This window comes from Sinocyclocheilus anshuiensis, unplaced genomic scaffold, assembly GCF_001515605.1.
Source record: "Sinocyclocheilus anshuiensis isolate Anshui unplaced genomic scaffold, SAMN03320099.WGS_v1.1 scaffold886, whole genome shotgun sequence".
NCBI classification, from domain to species: Eukaryota; Metazoa; Chordata; class Actinopteri; order Cypriniformes; family Cyprinidae; genus Sinocyclocheilus; species Sinocyclocheilus anshuiensis.
The window spans coordinates 1,308,533-1,317,052 of record NW_015536542.1 but is presented as its reverse complement, the minus strand read 5'-3'; the positions used below and the strand labels follow the sequence as shown (position 1 = coordinate 1,317,052).

The 8,520-nt window shown below is 35.9% G+C and overlaps 1 long non-coding RNA gene across 1 annotated transcript; it reads left to right on the top strand.

Annotated features, from left to right (window-relative positions):
* The first annotated feature begins 1,208 nt into the window (after nucleotides 1-1,208).
* LOC107698088 (uncharacterized) lies at nucleotides 1,209-5,169 on the top strand. Its single transcript, XR_001635311.1, has 3 exons — nucleotides 1,209-1,271; nucleotides 4,575-4,869; nucleotides 5,010-5,169. It is a non-coding gene; the product is annotated as an uncharacterized LOC107698088 (long non-coding RNA).
* The last annotated feature ends 3,351 nt before the right edge of the window (nucleotides 5,170-8,520 follow it).

The window sequence follows — 8,520 nt, the reverse complement described above, 5'->3', positions numbered from 1 at the left end:
AGGATATGGACAGCAATGGCACAGGGGTAGTTGGGAAATGAAATAAAGGCCTGATTATGACAGCCAGTGGTTTGTCCAATTTGAAATGCATTAGGGGTTCAGGCCAGGCACTTACACAAGGTTTCTTCACACTTTGGGTGATAAATGACCTGTGGGTATGCATGGATCAGTACACAATGTTGAATGCAATTGATTGCAGCATTAAAGATGCTTCCAATATTTGCTGCAGTCTGTGTCCAACAGCTTTTACTAATGGCCCATTGCAAATGTCCAGCAACATTCAGATTTGAGGACTAACTGACAGAAAACAAGTTATTCTTTAAGTGCAGGTCACATGAGCAAAACCTTCACAGACAAAAGTCCACTGCCCATTATCAATAGTGTAGCGATAGTCACTCTTCCAAACTACTTCATAATGGCCCATCGCATGTTCAGAATTTAACAAACTGGAATCCAATGTGAAAGCCATGTGGCAAAACTCCAGATCGCATAGATTTCCTATTTCGCTTGCAGAATTTCGCTGTACAAAGGTAAATGTGTTTACCTACTATCAAGTGCAATGTAAATATCTTTAAATAAATATCATTAAAAATAAACAAATATTTGATTTGATCATACTAACCTAATTTGGCCAGTAGTAGTAATTAGTTTTTCATCAAAAGTGCTCGAAACCTTGTGAAACAGTTTGACATTTTTTGACAGGTTTTTTTAGATTTTGTTACAAAAAAAGCCATTAACATTTTTGGAACATAATTCATTTAAAATTGTAACAGATTTGTTTTTTTGTTTTTGAGAAACAGACCAAAAACACCTAAAGTCGCAGCTTTAACTGCCAGTGTTGCTATGGTAACAAGACAAAAGGGTGTAGCAAATGTAACATACATTTACATTTACATTTAGTCATTTTGCAGACGCTTTTATCCAAAGCGACTTACAATTGGGACATACAGCACAATGATCTCAAACTGAAAGTCAGTGATGTTGTCTCAAATTCTGGGCCTGGTGCACTCTACAGAGACACTGCGCAGTGACTTGTAGGTGTCTCTTGTGCAAAGAAAACAAAAACCTTGAATAGAGGTACAAAGGCTTCAAGTAACTTTCATTTGCAGTTTCTTCATCTCTAAAGACCGTGTGCAATTCACACTCTAGCTGATGGACTATAGTTAGTATGCATGATAGTGAAGATATCTTTTCATTTCCATCCTCAGGGAAGTACAGCCTTTCAACACATTCAGCTGAGCTACACAACAAACAAATTCAGCTTTAGAGAGGTAAGGGAACTTTTCCCATTCATTTTATAGAGAGCCAGCTCTTCAAATGGCCTTCACTACAATTCAACTGTCTAGAGTCCAGACAGCTGCTCCATAAATATAGTGGTGTAGACAGACAGACATTGACATTGAAAACACCTCTGGATCTCTTATTGATATCACAGTTCTTTACAATGGACTGAACTGACAACACTTGTGGCATGTTTAGAATTCATAACATAAGACATTAAAAACATCTTGTGATGGAAAATCTGATATTCTTTTCATAAAATATTTTTTGTAAATCTTAGATAAAAATTAATATAGAAATTATATATATATAATCAAATATGTACATATTATCAAATATGTTTGTATAATTTGATCAGATGAAACTGATCACCCAATATTAATGCTAACATCATAAAACTAAATAATTGTATACAACACAATAATTTTAAATACAATAATATTAAATTGTTATTTTACTAATATATAATTTATGTGCCTGTATTTTTTTGTAATTGATAATTGTATATTAATTCTCATATTTCAGCATACTGATGAAAACACTGTGACTGGTTTTTCAAACTTTAACCAAGGGCTGCTGGCAGATTCATGAGATTTTTGCTGTGGATCATGTCATCCTAAACACCTCTGAATTTTTCATGAACAGCCCCTGATGCGCCACAGGCAAGCTGGCGTTTTATTAATAAAAAGCTCACTGGCTTAATGCAGAGGAGGAGGCGACAGGGTTTTCAAACTTTTTTTTGTTTGTTTGTTTTTTTTTTGTAATGCAAACTGTTTGTTTTTGTAATGCAAGCCAATGGAATGCGTTCCATTACTGGAAATTCAAAGTCAAGTATATTTGGAAAATTCAAGAGCCTGATATTTAAATGATTGTGTAATTTAAGTCTACATAAAATGACATTCCCAACCCATTTTTCTTTTTTAATGAATCATGCACAGTAAGACCAAGAATGGTTATTCATTACATAAATAGGAATGATTTTGATTTCATGTTGAATTTGAAATATTTAGTGAAATGAAACAATAATTCAATAATAAACATTTTTACTGCAGAACTGGTAAGCATTGTGGAAGAAAATACTGTCCATTCTGATCTACATTAAACAATAATGAAATGTTTCTCAAAAGGACACTGCTGTCATATAAAATAAGCTTATACAGCCAGGAAAGGATCTTGTTCAGATGTACTGTTGTTTTAGACAAAACTTACTGCAGCCCACAAACTGGGTCACGTATGATGAGATATGAAATGTTAATTATTTCTGTGAGTGATATTTTGCCGGCTTTACCTTCACTGCTTCAAACAGTAACTTGATTGTTGTCATGACAGTGGACTTCCAAAAGAGTCTTCATTATTTCTGGATCCTGAAAGGAATACATAAAACAGCATGTAAGTGCTTGAGGAAGATTGGATAATACATATCTATTTAACAACAGTGCAAATAGCATTGAAATGCACTGCAATAAAATCCAACACTGGACCATTACAACTTAAGAACAAGTGTTTTTGCAAGTTTATTTCTGGTGCAGAGATCTATGATTAGAACATGTTAAATATCCAAATCGATCAGATCTTTTCTTGTTCTTTCTGTTTTAGCAAAGGTTTAAACATCAGAAACATTAGTAACTCCTGACCTGGATTTGTATTCGGTTGTTTCTTGATTATTCCTGTTCCTACACTGTTGCTGATTTTATGCAACCTTGAACTGACTCTGAATTTAATTAATTATGCAATTAAGTATAATTATGTAAATTTATGTGAATACTATGGATAGATTTGCTTTCAGAGCAGACACTGAAGGTTTTAGGTGTGATTCTCATGGGAGGTAAAGTTGTTTGTTAGCAGCCTACAATCGAATTGTTAGAAACAGATGCATTTGCTCAGCCTCATCTCTGTGGGTGTTCTGTGACTGAAACACAAACTGATATCCGAAGAGCTGAGATATGGACTTGTACAATGGAGGAGGAATGTTTACACTGACTAGGGGGTCTGAAGAGAACCTGATGATCGTTCATTTAACTGTGACCACAGTTATCAAGCCTAAATCTGTGCTGCACAAACCAGAGAAAGACTCCAGTAATCTCACGTGTCTCCTCTAAAGATCTCAACAATGTCACAAACTGTGCTCAGATTTGCTGAAGTCTCAGTACGAACTTTTGCATCAAATTCTTCCAAGACCAAATCATGACTTCTATCCATATTAAATTTACTGTTACTTTATGTCAACAATTTTAGACTCAGGGTACATTTACATGACAATAACGTAAGAAAAGGGTGTTTTTCCCAAGATTGTCAGATTCAGTTACATTTATTTTTGTCACACTTGCTGATTTGATCTAGAAAACTGTTAAGCCCTAGACTCACCTTCACACCTGTATACTCACATAAATATACACACACATCATGAAGAGTTGGCCTCATTTCTGACAAATGACACATGGCGCTTTTTCACACGCGGCATTGCACGATTAGCAGTGTGGTGAGCCGTGAAGCTAATTGCCACAATGTTCTCCCAAGCACCGTGCTGACATTTAGAGAGCGATGGCTAGACATACATTTCCATTCAGTTTATGAGGATGAAAGTGGATTTTGATTTATCAAAGTAGCACACTAGCTTGAACAATCATTCTGTCCCTGGTTATTAACTACTAACCTTTATTATTACAGCATTAAATCACGTTTTTTGACGGAACTTCAATGTTCAAATGGATATATCTGGATAGTCACTGGTGAAAATTATTCTGAAAGTGATTCCAACGATATCGTTTCTCTGTGCCTTTATGGTTATAGCTGTGATGTGGACTCTGCTATTCTTTAATATTGAGAACGATTTTTAGAACTATATCTTTATCGTTATCTTTATTGTTATCTTTATAGCTATAGTCCTTGGTGTGAACAGGCTTTTAGTTTCCAAAATATATTAAGCTGCACAACATTAGAACACTGATCATATTAGAGTAATTTTTGTGAAGGATCATGTGACACTGAAGACTTGAATAATGTCTGCTAAAGATTCAGCTTTGCATCACAGGAATAAATTTCATTTTAAAATATATTCAAATTGAAAATATCTATTTGAAAGTGTAATAATATCTCACAAAATTATAGTTTTTAATGTATTTTTGTTAAAATAAGTGTACTAATATACTGTAAGAAAATATTAGTGCTACATGGTGTATGTTGCTTGCAAAAACAAACATACAGAATATATCTAGCCAGAATACACAGCTACTTTTGAATGGCCTTAAAAAATGGTTTATTGTTATTAATATTATTTTTTTATTTTTTTGCAGAGCATGCAGTTACAACATCTACCAGCAGGGTCTAACAGGACATGCCGACCACACAAACCTTGACCTCTTGGGCTGGCCTCGGCCTCCTGCTTTTCCTTTTTTCTCTCACCTTCTTTATTATGCCGTCTATTTTTTTTTCTCTTGCTGTGTGTCTGGTTAGAGGACAGTCAGGAGACTCCTAACCAGTTTAGATGGAACATGAGGTCGTACTGTTGCTGCTGAACAGGTGCATGGGTGCTAGATCTGCCATGGAAAGGAAAAAATTGAAAACAGATGATAAAGAGGCAAATTAGAGGTATAAGTAATTATGGATTCAAGCAGACAGCAAAATTGACGTGTTTTATAAATTAAACATATATAAATGTACAGGTATTTCAAGAACTACATTCATAAATTAGTACATTCATATGTATATTTTCTGCATTGGCATTTTAGTTCTGCTCCTCACAATCCGATGGGTGCTGAAGATCAGTTGAGTTTTCCTGTCATCTGCTGGTGGCTGGCGCTCACTACAGATACACAGCAAGATATCAGCCCTATCTGTATAAGAGAATATTTTGATTTATAAATAAGAAATTCACTAGGATTGTAACAACCCCCCTGCCTCCCTAAATAGAAATATTTTAATATTTTTAATTGATGATATTAAAAACAATTGTTAACATAAGATAAATCTTGTTATTTTGTTGTTCTTATTTTACTGAGAACTATAACCTTACCTTTCAGTTTATTTACTCTTTTTTTTTTTGCAATTAAATGCAAATAGCCAACTTTTTAATCTTGAATAAAATATATATAATGCATGATAATGCAAGAGTCTGTGACATTTTTAAACTGTTGAAACAAAACAGCTGATATAACATGTGGATTTAAAGATGATTGGATATTAATACTGAATAAATAAACATGTTTAAACAGTTTAAAAGTCTCATGGGCAGGCCTCTTACTCTCTAATCAAGAATAGACAAGATCTGATAGCTGGCCAGATGATTTCACATTCACACAGGAGGAATGCTCATATCAGGCTGGAGAATGTTATAGATCCCTTGCCAGAGATTCACTTCCCTCTACAAACCTTTGATCCAGCCATTACATTACACCAGCAAAGCCAAGTCAGTAAATCCAGCACAGGTGGGAGAATGGTCATTTCCCGATGAGAAACAGGTTGAAGCATGTATTTACCCTTACACTGATTTTGATGGATAAAGTAAACTATTAGTGGGTTTTTTTTTCCGCTAGAGACTTAGTAAAATAAAATATAAATGTATAATTTAGTAAAAATCCTTTACATTGAGCCTGTATATAAATACATAAAAAATAAACATATTATAATATCATATAATTAATATTAACATAAATTCGTAATATAATTACATATGATTAATTAATTATATGCATATACCTCTTAAAGAACAGATTTAGGCAGAAAAAATGCTCATCACTCTGTTGCTTGTTAAAGTGGCATCGACCGTCTTATTGTCCTCATAACTCTTGTGGAAATCGTGTAAAAGTGTTTTAAATAATAAACAGTGGGCACACCAGAGATACTCACAAAGTAAAAAGCCTTTTTGTGATTAATTTGATCGTTTTTGAGCAAGCTGAGGAAAACTGTGATTTACTCGAGTTCCCAACAATGCACCGCAGTACGAATAAACTATGCAGATGATTACTGTGATACTCATGAACTGTATAATTTACTGTTTATTGCTTTATTTGTTTCGATTGTGAACGACCTGTCCCAAATGGAACACTTCATGTGCACTTTCGGACTTGCGGACTTACAATGGCCGCCGCATGCACGTGTCCGTTTAAGTCCACAAGACCGTAGGGTGTCCCATTCGTCATTTTAGCGTTCAGAAGAGTGCTCGCGTGTGCCCCCTTTGTGGCCCCTCTATGCGCACTTCTGCCAAGCCCTATTTTCTGCATTGGCATTTTAGTTCTGCTCCTCACAATCCGATGGGTGCTGAAGATCAGTTGAGTTTTCCTGTCATCTGCTGGTGGCTGGCGCTCACTACAGATACACAGCAAGATATCAGCCCTATCTGTATAAGAGAATATTTTGATTTATAAATAAGAAATTCACTAGGATTGTAACAACCCCCCTGCCTCCCTAAATAGAAATATTTTAATATTTTTAATTGATGATATTAAAAACAATTGTTAACATAAGATAAATCTTGTTATTTTGTTGTTCTTATTTTACTGAGAACTATAACCTTACCTTTCAGTTTATTTACTCTTTTTTTTTTTGCAATTAAATGCAAATAGCCAACTTTTTAATCTTGAATAAAATATATATAATGCATGATAATGCAAGAGTCTGTGACATTTTTAAACTGTTGAAACAAAACAGCTGATATAACATGTGGATTTAAAGATGATTGGATATTAATACTGAATAAATAAACATGTTTAAACAGTTTAAAAGTCTCATGGGCAGGCCTCTTACTCTCTAATCAAGAATAGACAAGATCTGATAGCTGGCCAGATGATTTCACATTCACACAGGAGGAATGCTCATATCAGGCTGGAGAATGTTATAGATCCCTTGCCAGAGATTCACTTCCCTCTACAAACCTTTGATCCAGCCATTACATTACACCAGCAAAGCCAAGTCAGTAAATCCAGCACAGGTGGGAGAATGGTCATTTCCCGATGAGAAACAGGTTGAAGCATGTATTTACCCTTACACTGATTTTGATGGATAAAGTAAACTATTAGTGGGTTTTTTTTTCCGCTAGAGACTTAGTAAAATAAAATATAAATGTATAATTTAGTAAAAATCCTTTACATTGAGCCTGTATATAAATACATAAAAAATAAACATATTATAATATCATATAATTAATATTAACATAAATTCGTAATATAATTACATATGATTAATTAATTATATGCATATACCTCTTAAAGAACAGATTTAGGCAGAAAAAATGCTCATCACTCTGTTGCTTGTTAAAGTGGCATCGACCGTCTTATTGTCCTCATAACTCTTGTGGAAATCGTGTAAAAGTGTTTTAAATAATAAACAGTGGGCACACCAGAGATACTCACAAAGTAAAAAGCCTTTTTGTGATTAATTTGATCGTTTTTGAGCAAGCTGAGGAAAACTGTGATTTACTCGAGTTCCCAACAATGCACCGCAGTACGAATAAACTATGCAGATGATTACTGTGATACTCATGAACTGTATAATTTACTGTTTATTGCTTTATTTGTTTCGATTGTGAACGACCTGTCCCAAATGGAACACTTCCTTTCGGATTTCGGACTTGCGGACTTACAATGGCCGCCGCATGCACGTGTCCGTTTAAGTCCACAAGAGTGTCCCATTACAGGGCCAAAGCGGCATTAGGTCAAGAATGTGCGGACTCAGAGGAAGACCGTGAGGGTTTAGGGTGCCATTTGGGACAGGGCCAAAGCAGCATTACGTCACGAAAGTGCGGACTCAGAGGAAGATCATGAGGGTTTAGGGTGCCATTTGGGACAGGGCCAAAGCGGCATTAGGTCAAGAATGTGCGGACTCAGAGGAAGACCGTGAGGGTTTAGGGTGCCATTTGGGACAGGGCCAAAGCAGCATTACGTCACGAAAGTGCGGACTCAGAGGAAGATCATGAGGGTTTAGGGTGCCATTTGGGACAGGGCCAAAGCGGCATTAGGTCAAGAATGTGCGGACTCAGAGGAAGACCGTGAGGGTTTAGGGTGCCATTTGGGACAGGGCCAAAGCAGCATTACGTCACGAAAGTGCGTACTCAGAGGAAGACCGTGAGGGTTTAGGGTGCCATTTGGGACAGGGCCAAAGCAGCATTACGTCACGAAAGTGCGTACTCAGAGGAAGACCGTGAGGGTTTAGGGTGCCATTTGGGACAGGGCCAAAGCGGCATTACGTCAAGAAAGTCGGACTCCGAGGAAGACCGTGAGGGTTTAGGGGGCCATTTGGGACAGG